The sequence below is a fragment of the Heteronotia binoei genome, chromosome 21 (genome assembly GCF_032191835.1).
Source record: "Heteronotia binoei isolate CCM8104 ecotype False Entrance Well chromosome 21, APGP_CSIRO_Hbin_v1, whole genome shotgun sequence".
Taxonomy (NCBI): Eukaryota; Metazoa; Chordata; class Lepidosauria; order Squamata; family Gekkonidae; genus Heteronotia; species Heteronotia binoei.
In genome coordinates, this window is record NC_083243.1 from 23,131,488 (window position 1) to 23,157,674 (window position 26,187).

The following is a 26,187-nucleotide window of genomic DNA, read 5'->3' on the forward strand; positions in this document are numbered from 1 at the left end:
CTGGAGATCAGCTGTAATCCCAGGAGATCTCCAGCTGCTACATGGAGGTTGGCAATCCTGTGTTCAGCTGTCATGCTCATTTGCTGTGTTTTCTCTTTTTCCCAGAAAGGGCCTCCTCAAGATCTCTGCAACAACTATCCGTAAGAATCAAAGCCTTCTGAAAACAATACTGAGAAAGACGGCGGGGGGGGGGGGGGGGAAGGCCAAAGGCTAAATGCCTTAAGATCTACTTTGAATGTCTGATGCAAACAGCGGTTCCTCCCCACCCCTCTGATTTTAGCTAAAATCTGTTCCATATAAAATAATTACCTGATGGAAAATGACATCTCCTTTAAGCGTACCAAAGGGTCAAAGGTAATTGGCAGCTTTATCAAATGGTGCAGCAGACCAATGAATAACCTGAAAGATGAAGATGGACAATTCTTTTCCATCCCTCCAAGCAGTATACAACGCAGAGCAAAAGGAATAACGTGTTCCAAATCTTCATTAAAAGCAGGCTCTTGGTGGCAGGGGAAAATAGAAACTGAGAAATAAATGGCCAGAGATTCAATTTGGAAGACTGTAAATGCTCGAGAAAGTGATATGCGGCATCCTTAGAGAATAAGTTGTTCTGAAAATGGGTTATTGTTATTATCTTTTGATATTTCTCTCACATGAAACATATGTTCTGTGATGTCAAGAGTCCAGGCGTTTGAGATATTAATCAAATGGATTGCGTATGTTTCTTGAGGCAATACTTTTTTGTATCATCAATGTTTGGTTTGTGTCAGGCGTGATGCCCTTTCCCCCTCACACTGAGTGCTTACCACCATCTTCAACCTCTCTCACAGGTTATACATATCCTTGTCTCTTTAAAAATGTACAGAGAGCCTTGAGCATTTCATACCTCAGGTCCTGTCTCTCACTCCAGAGACATCCAAAAACAGGGTAGTCCCTTTGATAATAAGCCCTCACTCATACAGAGCTATGGGGCTGGGGCTGGCACACTGCCACAATCACTCCTTGCCACCATTTGTTCATATGATATCCTGTATTTATATAGCAGGGGTGGCCAAACTTGCTTAACAGAAGAGCCACATAGAATAAATGTCAGATGTCTGAGAGCCGCAAGAGATGAATGTCAGATGTTTGAGAGCCACTAGGGATAAACATCAGATGTTCGAGAGCCGCAATACGTGAATGTCAGATGTTTGAGAGCTGCAGGAAAGGAAGGAAAGGTGGAAAGAAAACGGGAAAGAAAGCAAATAGATGTGAGGAGGAGGAGGTGGAAAGAAAGTAACTTTAACTATAAATATCTTCTTCAAGCCAGCTGATGGGGCTGTAGGGCTTTGAGATGTGTGAAAGGGCCACAGTTGTGTGAAAGAGCCACAGTTTGGCCACCCCAGTATATAGGCTGAGATATTAAATTGTGGGTGTGCATCTTTCCCTTAGACACGCAGTCCACAAAGTTGACTGAGACAAGAAAACTTTTATTTATGAAATGAACAAAACACTGAGGAAAGGAAGGTATAAGTAATAAGTGTTTCACTTCGATTGAACTTTTGAACTGAGGTCCTCTTCCTGCAAAGGAGATCTTTTGGTTACATATTGACTATTGTCGGCCTGCTGTAAGCGCTCTTCTGCACAGTTCTGCTCTTGTCAGACATCCTCCGGTTTTTGTCCTCAATGCCTAAGTTGCCAACTCATCTGCTACTAACTCCTTACTGCCGTTTCAATGGCTGTTTTTCAGGTCTCCCTCTCTCGACATTCTGGTAATAGGTGTCACCCCAAAATGGCTAACACAAAATGGCTGTGTGCAGGAGGTGGAGCCAGCCCAAAATGGCTGCCAAAGCTTACCTTCAGTCACACAGTGCAGCTATTTGTGTTGAAGTGGCAGCTGTTGCCAAAGCAACATGTTGAAAAATCTGCATAGCCAATTAGAAGTCTTGCTGGAGAGAAGCTTCCCCCTGGCCCTTTTCACTTTCTAAGAACTCCTGGCAGGCACCAGGAAAGGTATCAGCAAGCACCACATTGCGACCCCCTGAACCAGATGGAGAAAATACAGAGTGGCTTACAACATCATCCTCCATTTTAACCCCACCAGGGCCTTTTTTGTAGCAGGAACTCCTTTGCCACATACCCCTGATGTAGCCAATCCTCTTCCTGGAGGCCCTGTACTAAGAGGCCTGTAAGCTTTTGGAGGATTGGCTACATTAGGGGTGTGTGGTTTAATATGCAAAGGAGTTCCTGCTACAAAAAAGACCCTGATCCTCACAACAACCCTGTGAGGTAGATTAGTCTGAGAGTGTGTGACTGGCCAAAGTCACCCAGTGAGATCCTAGGGCTGCCACCTCTAGGTCTGGGAATCCCTGGAGATTTTGGGAATGGAGTCTAGGGAGGGGTGGGGTTGGAGGAGGGGAGGTGACTTCAGCCAGGTTATAATGCTGTGAAGTCCACCTTCCAAAGCAGCCATTTTCTCCAGGGGAACTGATCTCTGTCAGCTGGATATCAGTCACAATCCCAGGAGATCGACAATAACCACCTGGAAGTTGGCAACTCTACTTTCGTGGCAGAGAGAAGATTTAGGGTTGCCAATCCCCAGGTGGGGACAGGCGATTCCCCGGTTTGGAAGTCCTCCCCCTGCTTCAGGGTCATCAGAAAGTAAGAGGGGGAGGGGGGAGGAGGGAAATGTCTGCTTGGCACTCCGTCATTCCCTATGGAGACTGATTTCCATAAGGTATAATGGAGAATAGATCCGCAGGTATCTGGGGCCCTGGGGAGGCTGTTTTTTGAGGTAGAGGTGCCGAATTTGCAGCATAGCATCCAGTGCTTCTCCTCAAAACACCCTCCAAATTTTAAAAATTGGACCCCCAGTCCAATCCTATGAGCCCCCAAAGAAGGTGCCCCTATCCTTCATTCTTTCCAGTTGAGGGAAGGCATTTAAAAAGTGTGTGGTCCCTTTAAATGTGATGGTCAGAACTCCTTTTTGGAGTTCAATTATGCTTGTTACAACCTTGCTCCTGGCTCCACCCCCAAAGTCCCCAGATATTTCTTTAATTGGACTTAGCAGCCCTGAAGAGATTTGAACGTGGTGGTTCCAGATCCTAGTCTGGCCGCTTCAGTGCAGCTCTAAATTGAGGATCAGTTGGTTGTAGCTTAAACACCAGATCCCTTGGGACCAGCGATACAATGCAGCATGTCAGCTGGGTGCGGAAGAAAATCAGCCGCAGCAACTTGCTTTCCGCTGAGCTTTACAAGATTTCCAAAAAGCAATGTTTCTAGTTAGTCAGAGCAAAGTGCATTTGATGTATCGGCCACATAATAATTGGACAGTTAACGATCAGTTCTCCAAACTTCAGTCCAAGGAAAATATCACTCTGCAAGGTAATTGAGTCAGGAAATCGGAGAATCCATTTTAAGCACTGCATGTGGAATATGTATGGCGTTGCTGAAAAGGGAGCAGAAAACTGACGGGGGCCCATCACTAGGTGAGGTCTATAGGCGGGTTGATATTATTTATTAATAAACAAATACTCTTTTTGCTCCGTGCTTCAGGCAAACTGGAGCTCAGCATCTTTCCCTGCCACATATTATTTCTACTTTCCTAGTCATAAATACTTCAAAACCTTAATAAAAAAATCAGATTAAAAAAACCCCCTCTTTGTTTTCTTAGAGCCCTGACTATTCAAATTCCTGACAGTCTTGCTCACCAGATAGGGTTATCAGATCCAATTCAAGAAAGATCTGGGGACTTTGGGGGTGGAGCCAGGAGACTTTGGGGGTGGAGCCAGGTTGTGAACGCCAAAGGGAGCTCTGGCCATCACATTTAAAGGGACCACACACCTTTTAAATGCCTTCCCTCCATTGGAAATAATGACGGATAGGGGCACCTTCTTTTGAAGCGCATAGAACTGAACCCCCTGGTCCAATCTTTTTGAAACTTGGAAGGTGTTTTGAGGAGAGGTGCTGGATGCTATGCTGCACATGTGGTGCCTTTAAATCAAAAGCCCCCAGCCCCTCCAGAGCACAAGATAACCACAGATCAATTCCCCATTATACCCTATGGGAATCAATCTCCACAGGGAATAATGGAGTGCCCAGCAGACTTTTCCCTCTCCACCCTGCTTGATTGATGACCTTGAAGTGGGGGGAGGGCCTCCAAATCGGGGCATCCCTCCTTGCCCCACCTGGGGATTGGCCACCCTATCACCAGATCAAGTTCCCGCCAGACAGCATGTCAAATAACAACCACTCCCTTTACCAAATTGTTATGTGTATTTATTTAAATATTTATATTTCTCCTTCCTTTGTGACTAAAGGTGGCTTACAATTTAAAAAATTAAAAGAGTACACTAAACCCCAAGGAACTCCTCTCCCTGCCCCATATTTGCAGTTTATACTTCATTAAAAATGCCGTTTCCCTCATCTCCTTTTACCTCAGCAGGAAGCCAATTTAGGATTGGCAGCCAAAGCCAGCAATCCGCTGGGACAATTTGGAGAGCCTGGACAATCTTCTTGCCATCAGACCAATGAGCAACACCGATTCAAGCAAAAACAACAAGTGACATCATTACACCCAGGCAGTGCTATAGGTTCCACCGAAACCTCTATGGTTAAATCATAGAGTTTTTGGTGAAATCTAGAGCATAGGTTTGACACAATGACATCACTTTCAGTGTTTCACCAGAAGTGTTATCACAAGTCAAACATCAGTGCGACGTTGAGGAATCCCTTTCGTTTCCCCACCGCCAGCTTGTTAAGGAGCACTGAGAACCGATGCTCCCTCTAAGCTGTGGAGTCTTGTGAGCAAAAATCCTACTTTGTGAGCTACTGGCATTAAAGCTGTGAGCTGCTGCATAAATTAGTTTGCTCTGGAGCCATTTCCCCTGAGCTAAGACAAAAATGTGTGAGCCAGAGGCTCAAAAATTGTGAGCTGGCTCACACTAACTCAACTTAGAGGCAACAGAGCCCCCCCCCCCCCCAAGGATAGTAGGTCTCCCATTACAGGGGGAAAACTGGTCCCCCCCCTTTAAGCCTGTTCTATGGGAAACCAAACGAGCTCTGATTGATGTCAGGTGGGCTGCCTAAAGCTGGGGAACAGCCAATAGGGAGCCAGTTTGATAGTTAAGAGCTGCGAGTTTGATTCCCTACTCCTCCACACGCAGCTGTTGGGTGACCTTGGGTCATTCCCAGTTCTCTCGGCAGCTCAGAGCTCTCTCAGCCCCACCTACTTCACAGGGTGTCTGTTGTGGGAGATGAAGGGAAGGCAATTGTAAGCTTTCCTTCGGGAAGTGGAGGGCAGGGAACTTTACAATTGTGAAGTGGTTTAAAGGCCAAAAACAGCCTCTTGAACTGGACTTCAAAACAAACAGGCAGAAGATGTAGCTCTCTGAAGATGGGGCTTAGTCAGGGCTTTTTTTTTTTTGAGCAAGAACACACAGGAATGCAGTTCCGGCTGGCTTGGTGTCAGGGGGTGTGGCCTAATATGCAAAAAAAAAAAGAAAAAGCCCTGGGCTTAGAGATGCCAGCTTTCAGGTGGGACCTGGGAACCCCCCAGAATTACAGCTCCTCTCCAGACTACAGAGATTGGTTCCCCTAGAGAAAATGGATGCTTTGAAAGGTGGACTAGTTCAGCATTGTACCCTACCAAGGGTCTCTGTCCTCCCCAGGCTCCATCCCCCAATCTCCAGAAGTTTGGTGTAATGCTTAAGTGCACAGGCTCTTATTTGGGAGAACCGGGTTTGATTCTCCACTCTCTCCACTTGCAAGCTGCTGGAATGGTCTTGGGTCAGCCATCGCTCTTGCAGGAGTTGTCCTTAGAAAGGGCAGCTTCTTGGGAGAGCTCTCTCAGCCCCACCCACATCTCAGGGTGTCTGTTGCGGGGGAGGAAGGTAAAGGAGATTGTGAGCTGCTCTGAGACTCTGAGATTTGGAGTGGAGGGTGGGATATAAATCCAATATCAGTCATCATCATCATCTTCTTCTTCTTTCCCAGCTTGGATCTGGCCACGCTCCACTCCTGTCCTCAGCTAATGGCTGGGGGAGGGAGGGAACCTGGCAGCCCTACATAGACGTGAGATGTTCCTGTCAGGTCGCCCATGACAATAATCGGAGCGCTGCATTCTGGGACGTGGTCGGTTTTGCCTCGGAGGTTTGTTGTTTGAGGAGAAGAAACCGTAGATGACTTACTGACCTGCTGAGAGAATCCATGGAGGAGGCAGGGAAACTGGAATGCAGCCTAGCAGTTGTGGGCATAAATCACATGCCGAGTCCTCCATTCAAATCTCAGCGGACCCATAATCTTCCTGTTTCTAAATCTCAGCCCTCCCACCCACCCCTTTCCCTTTAATACCAATTTGTCTTGCTGAGATCGTACATGTGGAACACATCAGAAAAAAACACTTTATAAACACCAAGCACTAATACTGGTGTGTTCATAGAATCATGGAGCTGGAAGGGACCCCCCCCCCCCACATTTGCTCTTTTAAGCAAGTTCTGTACTCGTAACATGTATAAATCTGGAATTTTAAGCCCAGGAGAACTCCAGGCCCCACCTAGAAGTGGGCCAGCCCTCCTCTATGCTGTTCCTGCATTTTGGCTGATCCCCCAAGCACAAGTTGTTTCTGTGCATATTTACTACTTATTGTAGAACTCGTCCTAATAAAAGACGTGCAGCTACCAGGGTCTGGCCTGCGACAACTTGATGAGTTGTTAAGCAACCTGTCATTTATTGGTAATGTCCCGTTTTAATCGTTCCAGCTAGGCAAATGAATTCTCGTATATGAGCTTGTTGCTGTTCTCCCTGCTCTGAATTTCGGGTCGGTTTGGCTTTCTAGTTGAAAACGGCTGTACACCCCTGTTTTATATACACACAGGAACCCACCCGCCCCTCATTTATGCTGAAGATTTCTGCATGCATTCCTAAGCCTGTACAGTTTCAAGTTCAAATGTCAAGTTCCGACAGTTTATTAAACTCAAGTGGTACAAACCCATTCATGGTCTCACACTTTTACCTCAGGCTGCCATGAACTCTCTCCGGTTTTGCTGTTCACCTTCTGTTTGCTTTGCTGTTCGCTTTGCAACTGTTAGGGTTGCCAGCTCTCCAGGTGGCTCCTGAAGCTCTCCTGCCATTACAGCCAATCTCCAGACAACCAAGATCACTGAAAATGTCGAGACAGTGTGTGACAGCAATAAAAAAGGCCAATGCTATGCTGGGAATTATTAGGAAGGGAACTGAAAACAAATCAGCCAGTATCATAATGCCCCTGTATAAACGATGGTGTGGCCTCATTTGGAGTACTGTGTACAATTCTGGTCACCACACCTCAAAAAAGATATTATAGCACTGGAAAAAGTGCAGAAAATGGCAACTAGAAATGATTAAAGAGTTGGAACACTTTCCCTATGAAGAAAGGTTTAAATGCTTGGGGCTCTTTAGCTTTGAGAAACTTCAACTGATGGATGACATGATAGAGCAGGGGTCCTCAAACTACGGCCCGCGGGCCAGATGCGGCCTGTTGAGGACGTTTATGCGGCCCGCCGGGTTATGGCAAAATCAGACCAGAAGTGATGTTTGACCTAAACTCACGTTAGCAATGCACACTTCCGGCACTGGCTGAGGCGGCAGAGACAGAGTGTGAGGCGATACCAAGGTGAGGTGAGTTCCCAGGCTGGGGTGTGTGGTGTGGGGAAGGGAGAGAGATGCAGAAGACGGAGAACTGACGGCCCGCGGCCTTGTACAGTAACAGCAGCCACCACAACAGTCCGGCCCTCCAACAGTCTGAGGGACAGTGAACTGGCCCCCCTATTTAAAAAGTTTGAGGACCTCTGTGATAGAGGTTTACAAGATTTTGCACGGGATAGAGAAGGTAGAGAAAGAAGTCCTTTTCTCCCTTTCTCACAATAGGAGAACTCGTGGGCACTCAATGAAATTGCTGAGCAGTCGGGTTAGAACGGATAAAAGGAAGGACTTCTTCACCCAAAGGGTGATTAACTCGTGGAATTCACTGCCACAGGAGGTGGTGGCGGCTACAGGCATAGCCAGCTTCAAGAGGGGACTGGATAAACATATGGAGCAGAGGTCCATCAGTGGCTATTAGCCACAGTGTATTGTTGGAACTCTCTGACAGTTTTCGCACACAGCTCACCTCGCAGTCACAATCCTGTTCCCCTCCGCAGCGTCTGGTTGGATTTCCCACCATCTGCACCGAAGTTACAGGAAGTGCCGCAGCTTTTGTGTAGCAAACGTAAACCGCTAAAACCCAGTTTACGTTTGCTATGCAAAAGCCACGGCACTTCCTGTAACTCTGGCGCAGATGGTGGGAAATCTGACAAACAGGAGGGAACAGGATTGTGACTGCAAGGTAAGCTGTGTGCGAAAAAGGTTTCTGACTGGGGCAAGCGATGCTCTGTATTCTTGGTGGCTTGGGAGGGGCAACAGTGGGAGGGCTTCCAGTGTCCTGACCCCACTGATGGACTTCCTGATTGCACCTGGGGTTTTTTTGGCCACTGTGTGACAGAGTGTTGGACTGGATGGGCCACTGGCCTGATCCAACATGGCTTCTCTTATGTTCTTATCAGTTCCCCCTGAAGGAAAAAATGGCTGCTTTGGAGGGGTGGACTTTATGGCATTGTACCCTGCTGAGGCCCCTCCCTTCCCCAACCCTCTCCAGGATCCACCCCCAAATCTCCAGGTATTTCCCAACCCAGAGTTGGCAACCCTGGAACAAAGCACTGAAAAAAAAGTTTGCTTTTGCCAGATAGTCCATATTATTTCCATGCTCTTGTATCCTTTTGTGCCTCCAGGGCCTACTGTAAGCTCTTGGAGGACTGGCTACATTAGAAGGGTATGGCCTAATATGCAAATCATTTTGTAGTTCCTGCTACAAAAAAAAGCTCTGGTTTACACTGTTTCCCTTTCCTTCACTTTATCCTTAAAACAACAACCCTTTGAGTCAGGTGAGTGTTGGTTGTGGCCAAGGGTGAAATGTTAGCAGGAGCTCCTTTGCATATTAGGCCACACCTCCTGATGTAGCCAATCCTCCAAGAGCTTACAAAAAGGAGCCTTGTAAGCGCTTGGAGGATTGGCTACAACAGGTGGGGTGTGGCCTAATATGCAAAGGAGCTCCTGCTAGAATTCCACCCCTGGTTGTGGCGATGTCATTGGCAGTCTTTGTCTTCTGTGCTGCTTCTCTGGGTCTTTTAGGGGACATCTCATTGGCCACTGGGGAAACAAGACGCTCAAACTGCATGGACCTTTGGACTGATCCGGTGGAGCTTTTCTTACCTTGCTGTAGAAACACTTTTCAGAGCTGGTGAACATATGGCTGCCAGGGCCCCCTGGCCATTGACAGGGTATGGGGCGGGGGGGAGGGCAAGGCTGCCAGCTCCAGATGGGGAAACTCCTGGAGTTGTGGGGAGGACAGAGACCTTGGTGGGGTGCAGACGCCGCAGAATCCACCCCCCAAAACATTCCATTTTCTCCTAGGGGAACTGATCTCTGGAGATGAGATGCAGCTCAGGGGGCGGATCCCCAGGCCCAGGTCTTTTTTTTTTTTGTAGCAGGAGCTCCTTTGCGTATTAGGCCACGCCCCCCTGATGTAGCCAATCCTCCAAGAGCTTACAGGGCTCTTCTTACAGGGCCTACTGTAAGCTCCAGGAGGATTGGCTACTTCAGGGGGGGCGTGGCCTAAGTACGCAAAAGGAGGTCCTGCTACAAAAAAAGCCCTGCCCAGGTCCTTCCTGGAGGCTGGCATTTTCTAGTGAATGACCAGGGCCATCTAGGCAAACTAGGCGATTGCCTAGGGCATCGGCCTTCTGAGGGTACCATATTGGGTATCCCCCTCCATGTGACTCATGAGTGTACAGGGGGGAGGGGGGGCAGAGGTTAGCCTTGCCTAGGGTGCCAGACAGTCTAGGGCTGGCCCTGTGAACGAAGCATACAGACCAAGGGAAACAGTTTTGGCAAAGTTTTCTATTCAAGGCTTTTTTTTTGAGCACGGAATGCACAGGAACACAGTTCCGGTTGGCTTGGTGTCAGGGGGGTGTGGCCTAATGTGGAAATGAGTAACTGCTGAGCTTTTTCTACAGAAAAGCCGTGTGTGAAACAATGGTGGCATTGGGGGTGTGGCTTAACATGCAAATGATTCCTGCTGGCTTTTTCTACGCAAAAGCCCTGTGTGAAACAATGGTGACATCTGGGGGTGTGGCCTAATATGCAAACTAAGCACCTGCTGGACTTTTTTTCTACAAAAGAACCCTGTGTGAAACAATGGCGATGTCAGGGGTGTGGCTTGATATGCCAATGAGTTCCTGCGGACTTCTTCCACTAAAAAGCCCTGCATGAAACAATGGTGATGTCAGGGGTGTGTGGTCTAATATGCAAATGAGTTCCTGCTGGGCTTCTATTATGCCTGTTGCCAGCTTTTGAGCCCGGAGCGTCTAATTCATCCCTACAGAGCTGAGCAAAGAATCGGTGGCGTGTAAAACTTCTTCCCCCCTCCTCCTCACCTATATTAAGTGCTGCAGTACAAGCAGTCTCAGCATCATTCAGGGATGAAGAGCCAGGCAGAGGCCGCACGGTTTACTGGAAGATGCCAGCGGCTCCAATCTATTATTTATAGCTCAGGGTTTTATAGCCAGGCTCGAAGCGAAGCTGCGGAGGGAAAGTCAACAGGCTCAGGAAAAGCTCAGCACAGCGAGTATCCAGAACAAATATGCATACCCAGAGCCACCCCAGTGAGAAAAACAGATACAGGAGAGAAGAAGACCTGGGCAAACAGGCCCCAGGGCGAGATCAGAGCCGTTGTTATGTCTCTCTGCCCAAGGAAAGATGAAACAATTGAGAAGATAGGTGGGTTCCCGGCCACTGCAAAGCAACCTTCGTTTATTCTGGAAAGCTCCGTTGTTTGCTATGGCTGGAGTGGGCGACACGTTGCAAGGAATGTGTATGCTTCTGCCCAAATATGGTGTCCACAGCTTCCCTTATCCATCTCTGCATTGCAGGGGAAGGAGAAAGAGAAAAGGCAGGTTTCATTGTCAAGGCCAGTAGGGTCTCTTGTGATTTCCCTGTCAATCAGGGCTTTTTTTGTGTGTGTAGCAGGAGCTCTTTTGCATATTAGGCCACACCCCCTGATGTAGCCAATCCTCCTGGAGCTTACAGGGCTCTTCGTACAGGGCCTATTGTGAGCTCCAGGAGGATTGGCTGCATCAGGGGTGTGTGGCCTGATAGGCAAAGTTGTTCCTGCTGTAAAAAAAAAAAAGCCCTGCTGGTAATGAATGCTGCCAGGGCAGCACAGAAAGGGAAAGGGGGTCATTTCCACAGGGACTGCCCTTTCGAAGCCAAGTAAACATTCCATTCAGGTGATGGTAGGGTTGCCAATCCCCAGGTGGGGGCAGGGGATCCCCCGGTTTGGAGGCTCTCCCCCCGCTTCAGGGTCATCAGAAAGCGGGGGGAGGGGAGGGAAATGTCTGCTGGGAACTCTTTTATTCCCTATGGAGATTTATTCCCATAGAAAATAATGGAAAATTGATCTGCGGGTATCTGGGGCTCTGGGGGAGGGGCTGTTTTTTTGGGGGTAGAGGCACCAAATTTTCAGTACAGCATCTAGTGCCTCTCCCCAAAATACCCCCCAAGTTTCAAAACGATTGGACCAGGGGGTCCAATTCTATGAGCCCCAAAAGAAGGTGCCCCTATCCTTCATTATTTCCTATGGAAGGAAGGAATTGAAAAGGTGTGCCGTCCCTTTAAATGTGATGGCCAGAACTCCCTTTGGAGTTCAGTTATGCTTGTCACAGCCTTGATCTTGGCTCCACCCCTAACGTCTCCTGGCTCCGCCCCCAAAGTCCCCAGATATTTCTTTAATTGGACTTGGCAACCCTAGAAGGAAGGCATTGAAAAGGTGTGCCGTCCCTTTAAATGTGATGGCCGGAACTCCTTTTGGAGTTCAGTTATGCTTGTCACAGCCTTAATCTTGGCTCCACCCCTAACATCTACTGGCTCCATCCCCAAAGTCCCCAGATATTTCTTGAATTGGACTTGGCAACCCTAGGTGATGGAAAAGCAAACAAGCCCATCCAACGCTCCTGTGAAAATGGACACAGAGGAAGGACTGCCCTAGACATTGATCAAAGATCTTTTGTAAATGAGAATTCCTTTGGATGCTTCCTAGCTATGTAGGAACAGGAAGGACCGTGTTCGTTAGAAACATACAAAGCCGTCTTATAGCGATAGGGGCCTGATCGTGTGCAACTAGGGTTGCCAATCCCCAGGTGGGGGCAGGCCAGGGGGTCCCCCGGTTTGGAGGCCTTCCCCCTGCTTTAGGGACATCAGAAAAGGGGGGGAGGGAATTATCTGCAGGACACTCTATTATTCCCTAGGGGAATCGGTTTCCATAGGGAATAATATATAATGGAGAATTGATCTGCAGGTATATGGGCTCTAGGAGAGCTGTTATTTGAGGAGGAAGCACCAAATTTGCAGCATAGCATCCAGGGCCCCTCTCCAAAATATCCTCCATGTGTCAAAAGGATTGGGCCAGGGGGTCCAATTCTATGAGCCCCAAAAGAAGGCGCCCCTATCCTTCATTATTTCCAAAGGAGGGAAGGCATTTAAAAGATGTGCTGTCCCCTTAAATGTGATGGCCAGAACTCCCTTTGGAGTTCAATTACCTTTGGAGTCACAACCTTGCTCTTGGCTCCACCCCCAAAGTCCCCAGATATTTCTTGAATTGGACTTGGCAACCCGATGTGCAACACTGTCCTTATGTAAACTTTCTTGCTCAAACATATGGACACCATCTTAGGGAGGCCCACCCTTGACTGACAATTCCCTGGAGTACTGAGGGGACAGAGACTTCTTGGAAGTCACTTATTGCTTTGAAACAGGAAATCACGTCAAGACACTCCAGGAATTTCAAGCATCTCTATGGTTTTACTATCGAGATGTTTGTAATTCCTAGTACAGACCATGGAAGGGCTGTGGCTTAGCGAAAGAGCCCCTGCTTGGCATGCAGAAGGTCCCAGGTTCTATCCCCAGCATTTCCAATTGAAAAGGGCAGATAGTAGATGATATGAACCTCTAACCGAGACCCTGGAGAGCAGTTGCCAGTAATATGAACATGAACATATGATATAAGAAGCTGCCTTATACTGAATCAGATCCTGGGTCCATCAAAGTCAGTATTGTCTACTCAGACTGGCAGCGGCTCTCCAGGGTCTCATGCAGAGTTTTTTCACGCCTATTTGACTGGACCCTTTTTAGTTGGAGATGCCGGGGATTGAACCTGGGACCTTCTGCTTACCAAGCAGATGCTCTACCACTGAGCCACCGTCTCTCCCCTAATAGTAGGCCATACGGACTCTAATGGTCTGATTCAGTAAAAGTCAACTTCATGTATCATGGAGGAAAGACAGGATGACAGCAGGATGGACACCATCTGGCCAAGCCCATGATTTCTGTGTGTCAATAAGTCACATCACTTTTCACTTTGCATAAAGTGAAGCTGCACTTCTTCCCCTTTGGCAAACACCGTCTGCCAGAGCTGTTGGGTTTTTTTGGTGGTGGTGGGGAATTCCAGCATGAACTCATTTGCATATTAGACCACACCCCCTGACATCACCATTGTTTCACAGGGCTTTTCTGTAGAAAAAGCCCAGCAGGAACTCATCTGCATATTAGACCACACCCCTGACATCATCATTGTTTCACAGGGCTTTTTTGTCGAAAAAGACCAGCAGGAACTTATTTGCATATTAGGCCACACACCCCTGACACCAAGCCAGCCAGAACTGCGTTCCTGTGTGTTCCTGCTTTAACAAAAGCCCTGCAGTCTGCTCTTGTCTGAGCACCTCTGCTCTCTTTCTAGAAACATCTTTCACCCTTCTGTTAAGAAGCAAAGATCACCTGTCTTATCTCATTCCTATTCGTGTAAGTACTTTCAAGGGCTTTGAACCACTTAATGTTTTCTTGACAAATGAGCAAGTAGGGGGAAAAAATCTCTGTTGCTTATGTGATGTATAAGTGAAAGCATACCTCAGACTAGTTTCATACTTTGAAAAGCGCAGGTAAACTTGCAGATGCCTTAAAACAAATTTAATTTTAAAAAAATCATGACATAGTGACTTGATTGAAGTGACCAAGTGGGAAAACCTCTCCAGAGGAAATGGCGCCATCTTGTGGGCAAACCTCATGACTGCATGTCTGTACCTCACATCATGACGCTTCACCATATTGAACTGGGCTATTAATCTATCAAGGTGAGTATCAGGGCTTTTTTTTGTAGCAGGAACTCCTTTGCATATTAGGCCACGCATCCCTGATGTAGCCAATCCTCCAAGAGTTTACAGGGCTCTTCTTACAGGGGGTGTAGCTCCAGGAGGATTGGCTACATCATGGGTGTGTGGCCTAATATGCAAAGGAGTTCCTGCTACCCAAAAAAGCCCTGCTAAGTAAGGTCGGCCCTGGTTAGTACTTGGATGAGAGACCATGAAGTGAGCCCAGGACTGCTAAGCAGAGGAAGGCAGTGGCAAACTGCCGCTGTTCATCTCTTGCCTTGAAAACCCTATACGGTTGCCATAACTCAGGGGTGGCCAAACTGCCGCTCAGGAGCCACATGTGGCTCTTTCACACATATTGTGTGGCTCTCGAAGCCCCCGCTGCCCCCATTGGCTGGCTTAGAAAAGGCATTTCTCTCTTTAAATCATTTCTCCAAGCCATGCCAGCAAATGACTTGGAGAATGCATGTGACGTTAAAGTTGCTTTCTTTCCACCTCTCTCCCCCTCATCTATTTCCTTCCTTCCTTCCTTCCTTCCTTCCGTCCCTCCCTTCCTGTCTTGTGGCTCTCAAACACCTCATGTTTATTCTATATGGCTCTTACATTAAGCAAGTTTGGCCACCCCTGCCATAAGTCAACTGTAAGTAGACAGTGGTTTGCACACACACACACACACACATGATCTGGCTGGTCCAGGCTAGCCTGATCTCTTCAGATCTCAGAAGCTAAGCAGGGTCGGCCCTGATTAGTATTTGGGTAGGAGATCACCAAAGAATCGCAGGGTCAGTAGGCAGAAGCAGCTAATGGCAAACCTTGCCTGGAAAATCTGTGGTTGCCCGAGATTGGTTCTGACTTAAATGCCACTCCCCACCCCTCCTCTCTGGCTGGCTGTTTGCTCCTCTCCTTTTTCGCAGTGTAGATTTGCAAACAAAAAGAGATCACAAGCTCTCCTTTCAAGGAAAAATGACCTTGTCAAAAGCTGTTCGCCAATTTGCCAAGTATTGACCCCAAAAGAAGCTGGGAACGTTAAGTAAAATCACAACGAGCCAGAGAAATTACGATGTCTTCTCTGCCAGAGAGATGGGAAAAGGAAGCATCGATCCATTCGCTGGAGATCAAATCTTTCTCAGCTAAACCGCCTCTGCTAAGGAGGGTAATTGCTGCAGGTTTTTCCCCCCTGTAAGAGGAAATGTATGAACTTGTCTTGGAATGACACATTAGAAGATTTTTTGGGGTTCTTCTTGACAGCTAAACTGTCATCTTAATAGACATGTACCTTCAGAAACGAACACATTATTTATGTTTGGACTCTTCTTTCTGTGCTGCAATCTAAGTGGTAAAGCGAAGTGACAACATGACTGAAACTAGACTTTGTAAAACAGGAGAGAGGGGGCAGGAAGGAAAAGAGAGCAGCTAGAAAGCGCCTGAATGGGATTAGGTACTTAACAGTGCAATCCTAAATAGAGTCACATCCTTCCAGACCTCTGATTCAGCAGGAGCTCACAGGAGCACAGCTCCTGAACCTCAGGGTTCCCCCTCTTCCTCTCCACCTACCTTGTCCACTGAATAGTAGGTGCAGCTGCATAACAATCCCTAGATTAGGAGAGCGGGCAGCCAGCCACCAGGTGCTTTGCTATGCCGCCAGCAGCCCTCGTTAACCCCTGGAGAAGCCCGCGCCACCCTTTCTCCACTTCTTATGCGATTTTGGGTGGTGGGTGGCTTGCTGGTCTTTTGATTGGATCTCTAGGCAGCCCAAGCAGGCTTCACTCGCCTGGGGCTCTCCTTTCTTGCATCGGCTTGCTTTTGGCTGGGAGGGCATATGCTAATGAGTTCCGCCACCTAGTCTTCTACAAAACAACCCCTGCATCTTTCTATATCCATTAAAGTCAAAGAACTCAGCAGGATGATTCAGGAGGACAGCCATGCTGGTCTGAAACAACAGAGCAAAGTTTGTGTCCAGGGGCACCTTTTAAGACCAACGTAGTTTATTTCTGGGCATAAGCTGCTGGGCAAAGTTTTTCACGGGCACACAAAAGCCTATGTGCAGAATTAAATTTTGTTGGTCTTAAAGGTGCCCTCGCACTCAATCTTCGTTCTGTTCCGTTTCAATGTACCAGAAGAAGCGTGCGTGCACACGAAAGCTTATGCAGAGGATTAAATTGTGTTGGTCTTGAAGGTGCCACTGGACTCTAACGTTGCTCTGTAGCTCAGAAACTCTTCTGGTAAGACCTCACCTGAATGCTAACTTTGTCACCCAACTGTCTTTGTTTGGAGGAACAGGTCCTGAGCCTCTTGCGCTGTAGGAAGGCTCTTTCAGATGGAAGAAAGTGCCACTACTAATGGAGAGTTAGGATACAACCCACTGTCTGGCATTACCAATCCAGAGAAGCTTCATCCCCTGCCCCCCGGGGAAAAAAATACCTCTGTTCCCCCTAGAACACAACCCGAAAGCTACTATTTAAGCCAAAAGTAAGAATCCCGGCATAAATACGGGCACTCCTGCTCTTATAGCAGTGTCCTGTTGTTAGACCTTCAGAGGAACTACTTATCTGCTGTGTGAGACAGGATGCTGGACTGGGTAGACCACTTATTCTGATCCAGCAGGGCTCTTCTAATGTTCTCATGAAGACCTTGTCCTATATGCCCTGTTGTTAGACCTCCAGATTGGCCACTGTGTGAGACAGGATGCTGGACTAGATGGACCACTGGTCTGATCCAGCAGGACTCTTCTGATGTTCTCATGAAGGCCTTGTCCTATATGCCCTGTTGTTAGACCTCCAGAGGAACTGATTGGCCACTGTGTGAGACAGGATGATGGACTAGATGGACCACTCGTCTGATCCAGCAGGGCTCTCCTGATGTTCTCATGAAGGCCTTGTCCTATATGCCCTGTTGTTAGACCTCCAGAGGAACTGATTGGCCACTGTGTGAGACAGGATGCTGGACTAGATGGACCACTGGTCTGATCCAGCAGGGCTCTCCTGATGTTCTCATGAAGGCCTTGTCCTATATGCCCTGTTGTTAGACCTCCAGGGGAACTGATTGGCCACTGTGTGAGACAGGATGCTGGACTAGATGGACCACTGGTCTGATCCAGCAGGGCTCTTCTGATGTTCTCATGAAGGCCTTGTCCTATATGCTCTGTTGTTAGACCTCCAAATGAACTGATTGGCCACTGTGTGACAGGATGCTGGATCAGATGGACCACTGGTCTGATCCAGCAGGGCTCTTATGTTCTTATCAGGGAAAGGCCCCGACTTACATACCCTGTTGTTGGGCCTCCAGAGGAACTGGTTGGCCACTGTGAGACAGGATACTGGACCAGATGGACCACTGGTCTCATTCAGCAGGGCTCTTCTGATATTCTTATGCCAAGAAGTTCTTGCATTGTTTTCTTTCCCAAAGACAGACTCGCAAGTGTATTAAATACAAGCAAGTTTATTGGACTCAGGTAGCATAGATATGTACAAAGCTAGAGACAGTTTGGTTGTCAAATTATTAGCAGTCCACTTGGAACCAGTTTATGGCATTAGTTACCCATGTAAGCCAGCGACTCACAGAACATGTTTAGTAAGCCTCAGCTTGGGAGTCCCCACTTCAGTCTTGGGATGGTAGCAACCGCCGGGCTGTACAAAAGCCAGATGCTTGAGGGCTTGCCGTGGAGGGTTGAGCAGCTGGAGGCGCTCTCTCAGACACAAGAAGAAGTGCAGGATTCTTTTGCATATGGCCACTAGAAAGGGGGAGGAAGAACTAGACGGCAACCACCGCTAGCGTAAACTCAGCCACCTGGGCAGGCTCATCTTAATTTCCATGGCTTTTACCTCTCCAACGCCATCGTGTTTACTATACATTTACTCTGCTTAACCCATCAGCTGCAGCTCTTTCCCCCCCACCACAGCCCCTCTTGCCCCAGTTTTTAGTGTTCCATTTACCCATGTTCCATTTAGACACTCTAGCACGGGGTGTCAAACTCATTTATGAGGGCCGAATCTGACATAAATTAGACCTTGTTGGGCTGGGCTGGGCCATGTCAGACCGGGCCATGTGTGTACCTATTTAAGATTAGGTAGCAGAGACATGAAGTTTATAAAGGACGCAGACAAACACAATAAAAGGTTTTTTTAAAAAAAAACTTAAAACATGCTTAAAACATCAGCACTCGTTGGTCTTAAAGATGCTTTCTTTGTATCTCTCCCATGGGATCCAGGGAACTGGACAAAGGAAGCTCTGGCTCTTTCCTTCCTTCCCCCAGGGGATGAGGAGAGGGAGAGGCCTCAACCAATAGAAGGAAGAGAGGCTTGGCTTACTAGCTCTCCTGTGAGGTTGAAAGAGCCTGGTAAAGCAAGCTTTGCCTTCCCCTTCCTTCAAAAATGGAGCCTCAGCCAATGAAGAAAATAGAGGTTTAGCTCTGTAGCTTGGGCCAGTCACAGCTCCTGTGTGATTGAGCAAGTCTTGCAAAGCAAGCTGTGATGCAGAAGGAAGCAAGAGAGAGGGAGAAGGAAGCAGATGACAGCCAGTTGCTTGGGGGCCTGGTAGGAGCCCTCCGTGGGCCTGATTTGGCCCCCAGGTTGCATGTTTGACACCCCTGTTCTAGCAGGTAGGCAATACCTCTCTTACCAAGGGTGGACACGATTGGAGGGTAAGGTTTTCTCGGTAAGAAGACCACAGATTTATAGCCCACCCTTCTCTCTGAATCCGAGTCTCAGAGTGGCTTACAATCTCCTTTTACCTTCCTTCCCTACAACAGACACCCTGTGAGGGAGGTGGGGCCAAGAGAGCTCTCCCAGAAGTTGCCCTTTCAAGGGAACTCTTGCGAGAGCTATGGCTGACCCAGGGTCATTTCAGTAGGTGCAAGTGGAGGAGTGGGGAATCAAACCCGGTTCTCCCAGATAAGAGTCTGCACACTTAACCACTACACCAAACTGGCTCTCTTTTGAAGATACGGTAACCTTATCTCCAAATGTATGTGCCTCCTGAGGCTGTATTGAGACATCTGAAGAAACTGTGGTTTATAAACCAGGGTTTGAGCAACCCTCAATTGGCTGCCTGTAGCCCAATGGCTATTAGGATTAATGGGTTCACATAAAACCCCTGATGTAGCCAATCCTCCGGGAGCTTACAAGGCTCTTTTTTGTAAGCTCTTGGAGGATTGGCTACATCAAGGGTGTGTGGCCTAATATGCAAAGGAGCTCCTGCTAGAATTCCACCCCGGATGGCTGCCAAATTTTTTAGGGAGTGGGCGGGGCCAGATAGGGCTTTTGCCTAGCAAGGCTAGCTGAGATTTAATTGGCTGTGCTAATTTTTTAAAATGTTGCTTTGGCGGCAGCTGCCACTACAGCCCAAGGATCCTCACTGTGGTACTAAAGTGAAGCTGTGGCAATCGTTTCCTGGCTGGCTCCGCCTCCTGAGGTAGCCATTTTGTCACTGTGTCCACCATGCTGTGTCAGAATTCCAAATGTGCTCACAGGCTCAAAAAAGGGTGTTCATCTTACAAACGCGGTCATCTTCCTTTGTGGAAAATACGATAGTTGTGGTTTGTTGTGATATGTGAACTCAACAAACCTCAGTTTGTCGAGCAGCTCCAACCTCTTTTAGGATGTCCTCTCTGCTGGGAAGCAGAAAGGAGACCAGTATGCACATCAAAATTTGTTACATACATCTGGCATGATAATTAGAACACACCACAGTTTATCATCATATCTGAATGCAGCCCAAACCAAATAAGCTCCAGAGGTACATAACCTCAGGAACTTTTCAGGTTCTTCTACGGCAGGGGTGGCTTAATATAAGGGGGGCTTAATATAAGAACATTCCCAAGAATCAACTCCTTCTTTTGACAGGGTTACACTGTTCTGTAAAACCAATTTTTGAACAAAATGTGGCTCGATAGTCACCCCTCAGTCATCCATAACGACTTCTTAGCCCCGTTAATAACGTTACTAAATGCAGCATCTGAATATTTATAAAATTGCTTCTGCAAGTTCAACACAGCATTTCCTTGCAACTTAAATAAAATGTACAGAAGATGGCAGCTATGTACAAATCCACCCAATGTCCCAGAGTCATTATAAACAGAATTTATGGAGAGAACTGGTATTAAGATAGAATACTGTGGGTTGCCATGATCAGATCCAGAATGGTCTAATTCCAGTCACACTGTGTAGCATCCCTTGAGTCCAAGGAGAAAATATCGATATCCAGAGATTAACTTGAGAAAATGGCTTTGATAGGAGCAGAGAGAGAACTACCTGCCACACTGGGGAGCACTCAGGTGGTGGCTGGAGATCTCCTGGGATGAGAACTGATCTCCAGGTGACAGAGAACAGTTTGCCTGGAGAAAATGGCTGCTTCGGAAGGTGGACTGTACAATATTATACTCGGAGCTTTTTTCGTAGCAGGAATTCCTTTGCATATTAGCAGGGCTTTCTTTTTGTAGAAAACTCCAGCAGGAACTCATTTGCATATTAGGCCACACCCCCTGATGCCAAGCCAGCCGGAACTGCATTCCTGCTCAAAAAAAGCCATATTAGACCACCCCCCTCTTATGTAGCTCATCCTTCAAGAGTTTACAGGGCTCTTCTTACAGGGCCTATGGTAAGCTCCAGGATTGGCTACATCAGGGGCTGTGGCCTAATATGCAAAGGAGCTCCTGCTACAAGAGAAGCCCTGATTATACTCCATTGGAGTCCCTCCCCAAACCCTGTCTTTTTCAGGCTATACACCCCAAATCTCCAAGTATTTCCCAAGCCAGAAGCGGCTGCCTTAAGAACCCCACTGTTTAGATGTGCAGCTAGCTGAACTGGAACTGAGAGGGTAAGCTGAATGATGCCTCTTCAAAATGTAGAGGTGGGGATCACATCTTTTTTATTTGGTGAGTATTTGTGTGTGTGTGCCTGGAAGCCATGGCTGACTTCTGGTGACCCTTAGCGGGGCTTGAAGGTTTCACAGAGGTGGCTCTATTGCTTGCCTCTGCGTCCCGGCCCTGGTATTCCTTGGAGATCTCCCTTCCCAGGACTTGCCAGGGTTGGCTCCAGGGCTTTTTTTGAGCAGGAACGCAGTTCCGGCTGGCTTGGTGTCAAGGGGTGTGGCCTAATATGTAAATGAATTCCTGCTGGGTTTTTCCCCACAAGAAGCCCTATGTAAAACAATGGTGACACCAGGGGTGTGGCCTAATATTCAAATGAGTTCCTGCTGGGCTTTTTCTACCAAAAAAAGCGCCCTGGTTGGCTCTGCTTAGCTTCCAAGATCTAATGAGCTCAGGGTCGGGGTCAGGGTCAGGGCCAAGATCACATTTTTGGATGCTTTATGATCTCACTGAAAATTTAAAAAGCACACGAGCCAGTGCAGCTGGGAGAAAGCTTCAAGCCCAGTACATTTCCTCCTACGTTCATTCGCACAATTTATTTGACACAAGGGAACGTTGAAATATGTGACCGCCCACCCACAGCCTGAACTGGTCTAGTCAGTCTAACAATTTTTAAAAGAGAACCGTTGACTCATTTTCACTTCAATATGTAAGCCTGGACTACATAACTGGGGAACCGATGTGGTAGAAGCGACTGGTGGGTGTCATTTTGTAATGCTCTCCTCCGGGGTGGAATTCTAGCAGGAGCTCCTTTGCATATTAGACCACACCCCCTGAATGTAGCCAATCCTCCAAGAGCTTACAAGGCTCTTTTTTTGTAAGCTCTTGGAGGATTGGCTGCAACAGGGGTGTATGGCCTAATAGGCAAAGGAGCTCCAGCTAGAATTCCACCCCTGCTCCCCCTTGTAAATAATTCCACACAGGGCTTTTTTTGAGCAGGAATGCAGAGGATTGCAGTTCTGGCTGACTTGGTGTCAGGGGGTGTGGCCTAATAGGCAAATGAGTTCCTGCTGGGCTTTTTCTACAAGAAAAGCACTGATGCCATGCAACAAGGAACTACATATGTGGAGTGCAAGTGCAACCCTGGGGGAATTTTCCACCTTCCATTGTATTGAGCAGCAGGATTCTTCTGCCTGAACGCTAGCGTAGCCAACCTCCAGGTGATAAAAAAAATCAAAGGTACATAACCCACCGTGAAAACCAGCTTTTAGATAGCTACCGGAGGACACGGGAGAGAAATGTGGGTAGTAACAATATAACCTGTGCTATGCAGTTTTCCCCTTTGAGTCAGTCCATTTATAATATTAAGAAATATTGGTTTTTGGTGAGAGATTTACCACGATGTCAGGAAATACCAAAAATGGGCTTCAGTAGAACCAAGAATCTAGGTGACTATTTGATTAGAGCCGACATTGTACAACCTGAAAGGGAGATGGTTAGAACGGGAAGGGGGGTGCACTTTAAATGCAGTGCTTGTGGAACTTACGGTCTTTCGTTGCAGATGTCTGTGTTTGTGCATCCAGAGACTGGATACAAGATATATTTAAAGGATATCACCACCTGTGCTACACAGAGATGTATTTATGTGATTTTGTGCCCATGTAAAAAACTGTATTTGGGACCCACCACACGTGCTATTCGTACACGTGTGTTGGATATAAATCGAGACTGAAGAATCGAGTGGTAGATGCTCCTTTGGTGGAGCACTTCATTCAGTTTAATCATGATGCAGACTCTCTAGGTTTTTGTGTACTTCTTAAGTTTCCAATGCAATCGCAAGGTAGGATGGATTGTAGTAGATGGTTCCATCAGCAGGAAATGCGTATGATCTTTAAATTGGGGACAATGTTTTCTCGTGGTCTAAATAGCGATTGGGATTTAGCATGTTTTTTATAATGTATGCTGTAAGCGCCATCGAAATAGAGGGGCACCAAAGAAGAGGTACAAGGACTCCTTGAAGAAATCCCTTGGCACCTGTCGCATCAACCATCACCAGTGGTCTGACCTAGCCTCAGATCGCAAAGCATGGAGGCTCACCATCCACCAGGCTGTCTCTTCCTTTGAGAACGCACGCATAGCTGGTCTTGAGGACAAAAGGAGATTGAGGAAGAATCGCACTGCTACAGCACCAACCCTAAATCAGACTTTTCCCTGCAGCCACTGTGGCCGGACCTGCCTGTCCCGCATTGGTCTTGTCAGCCACCAGCGAGCCTGCAGCAGACGTGGACTACTGCACCTTTCTTAAATCTTCGTTCATGAAGTCAAGCCGAGAGAGATACTGTAAGCAGGTGTTTTTGACATCTGTTATAAAAGGTTTTTAGTATTACTGTAGCTGGAGACTCTGTAGCTTTAAGGAACATTTTGAATTGTTGCACCTGCTGCATATATGCCATTGAATATGACTCATTGTAGCACCTTGCAGGTGTTCATTTAAACAAGCCGGCTATGTGGCCTGATACTTAAGAAAAATTGCTAAGAGGTTTGCTGATTTTAGTCAGGGTTTAAAATGCTTTTATGGCTTATTGTGCATATGCTTTTATTGTATTCTTGCATACTGTTTATGTCATTTAGGATTATTGCAGCTTGAAGAAGCTCACGGGAAACAAGGGTTCAGTACGACCTTGTCCTCGGAAACTGGGATTATTGGCTGCATCTTTTGACAGACATGAATCATCTGGAGTACTACGCCAGGATTTCACGGAATGAGTTGGAAAGCTTTACCACAAGATGAAGGACTCTTGGTGCTAATGCTTCCTTTTTCATTAAAGACTGAAAGTTATGGATGTTTTGGAATTATGATGGTGAAATTTGTATACGAGTATGTTTAGTTTTGTTGATTTTGTATAATTTAAATAGAAGCTGGTTTTCACGGTGGGTTATGTACCTTTGATTTTTTTGTCCTTTTGCCGTGTTACTCTCTCTGTGTTGTATAACCTTCAAGTGATGGCTGGAGATCTCCTGGGATTCCAGCTTGTAACTCTATTAAATGCAGTGGCGTCTGTGCCGTTTTCAAGCCAGTAGATCCACTCAGGGTTGGAGTGTTCCATCGCTGCGAGAGCAAGAGTATCTTGATCGAATAGCCTACCATTTGCATTTGGCAAAAATACCATACGGCATTGTATGTAGAAGGGACAAGAGATCCGAAGATGGTCTGGCAGCTGCAAGTTCTAGCTCTTAGCACTGTGCTAGCGGGGAGCACAACTTGTTTCTAGGGGCAGAAAGAGCTCTGAAAGAACTGTGAATGGCCCAAGGTCACCCAGCTGGCTTCATGTGGGAGCAGCGGGGAATCAAACTTGGCTCTCCAGGTTAGAGTCTACTGCTCTTAACCCCTACACCGCACTGGTACTCATGCATAGCACAGTTGGGCCTATACCAAGCACTTTTCATGTGGTCCCATGCAGCTTTTCTGGTTTTCAGTACTCATTCGCAAGACCAGAAATGGAAGCGCTTCCAATCAGAAGTTGATGGTAGTAAAGTGAACATAGCACAATTTATGCCATTCGGTGTGGGAGGTACCATTCCGGGCCCTGCTCTCCTTGTAGGGCTGCCAACCTCCAGGTGGAGCCTGGAGATCTACTGGTATTACAACTGTTCTCCAGATTACAGAGCTCAGTTTCCCTGGAGAAAATGGCTGGTTTGGAGGGTGGAGTCTATGGCATTGTACCCTGCTGAGTTCTCTCCCCTCCCAGAACCCCACTCTCCTCAGGTTCCACTCCCAAATTCTCCAGGTATTTCCCAAACCAGAGATAGCAAGCCTGTAACCCTTGGCTTCAGAAGGAGGCTGGTGTACAGCTAGCCGGAAGAGACTGTTTCAATACGGAAGTGGCCAAAGGTTGGTTTCCGCGGCACAGACCCTGCATGGCTTAGAGGAGGGAATTTGACTAAGGCACGTTATCAAAGATGCTCCCCCTCCCACGGCCTGCAGTTTCTTGCATCTAGACATTGATCTGCTAAATATTCTCCCCAGATCAAATTTGGGCTCTGCCCTCATTCCGGGCGCACCTTCGAGAGAGGGACTGCAACACCGCTGAAAACGCTTCTTTGGATTTCATTTTTTCTGCCGGGAGCCACCACCTGTGGAAGAAGTCAGAAGTCAGTTTCTTGGTGCTTCTGGGAGAGAAAGCAGATTGTGGGACTCGGGGATCTTGGACAAACAACTGGGCATTAACAGGGTAGGAGTATTTCCTGCCCTCTGGAGGGCTGGCCCAAAATGTTTTGGTGCTCTGGGAGCAGTGCTCCCTCCAGCGGTGGAATTCTAGCAGAAGCTCCTTTGCATATTAGGTCACACCTCCCTGATGTAGCCAATCCTCCAAGAGCTTACAAAAAAAGAGCTTTGTAAGCTCTTGGAGGATTGGCTACATCAGGGGTGTGTGGCCTAATATGCAAAGGAGCTCCTGCTAGAATTCCACCCCTGGTTCCCTCTAAGCTGAGTTAGCATGAGCCAGCTCACGGATTTTTAGCCTCTGGCTCACACATGTTTGTCTTAGCTCAGGAAGGATGGCCCCAACGCATACTAAGGTTATGCAATAGCCAAACTGCAGTAGCCAAATTGCTCGCTCTTAGCTTTACTGCTGGTAGCTCTCAAAGTGGAATTTTTGCTCACGAGACTCCACAGCTTAGAGGGAGTGCTGTCTGGGGGAACTTATGACTTTGGTACCCCCTCATTCAACTGAGGGACAAGAAGGACATCTCGAATAAATGTCTTGTTTACCGGCTCTTCAAAATGAACAACGTAAAATTAAAAACAGATAAGCTCTTCAGAAGCCCTCCATGTTATCATGGCAGCTGAAGAAAAGCTGAGTCAACAAGCAATAATTATCATATAACAGTGGGTGTAGTATAGCCAAGAGAGCCGAAAATTGTCTGGCAGCCTGAAACTCAAGCTTTTTTTTTTGTGTGTGTGGCAAGCTAGGTTTTTTATTTTGGGGGCTGAGAGAACTGTGACTGGCCCAAGGTCACCCAGCTGGTTTCAAGTAGAGGAGTGCAGAATCGAACCTGATTCTCTGGATTAGAGTCTGCCGCTCTTATCCCCTACACCAAACAGGCTCTCTTAGATAGAAAAGGTAGTCC

At 47.4% G+C, this 26,187-nt stretch overlaps 2 protein-coding genes across 2 annotated transcripts in view; both read right to left on the bottom strand.

Moving 5' to 3' along the window:
• Nucleotides 1–5,174: 5,174 nt before the first annotated feature.
• LOC132590082 (heat shock 70 kDa protein-like) overlaps nucleotides 5,175–26,187 on the bottom strand; it is a 283,440-nt gene continuing 262,427 nt past the window's right edge. Inside the window, exon 2 of the transcript XR_009556641.1 lies at nucleotides 5,175–5,184. The gene's annotated coding sequence lies outside the window, so the exon portion shown is untranslated. The remainder of the gene's footprint in view (nucleotides 5,185–26,187) is intronic.
• The window catches only part of INF2 (inverted formin 2), a 53,076-nt gene continuing 51,964 nt past the window's right edge, over nucleotides 25,076–26,187 (bottom strand). Inside the window, exon 22 of the mRNA XM_060262215.1 lies at nucleotides 25,076–25,191. The gene's annotated coding sequence lies outside the window, so the exon portion shown is untranslated. The remainder of the gene's footprint in view (nucleotides 25,192–26,187) is intronic.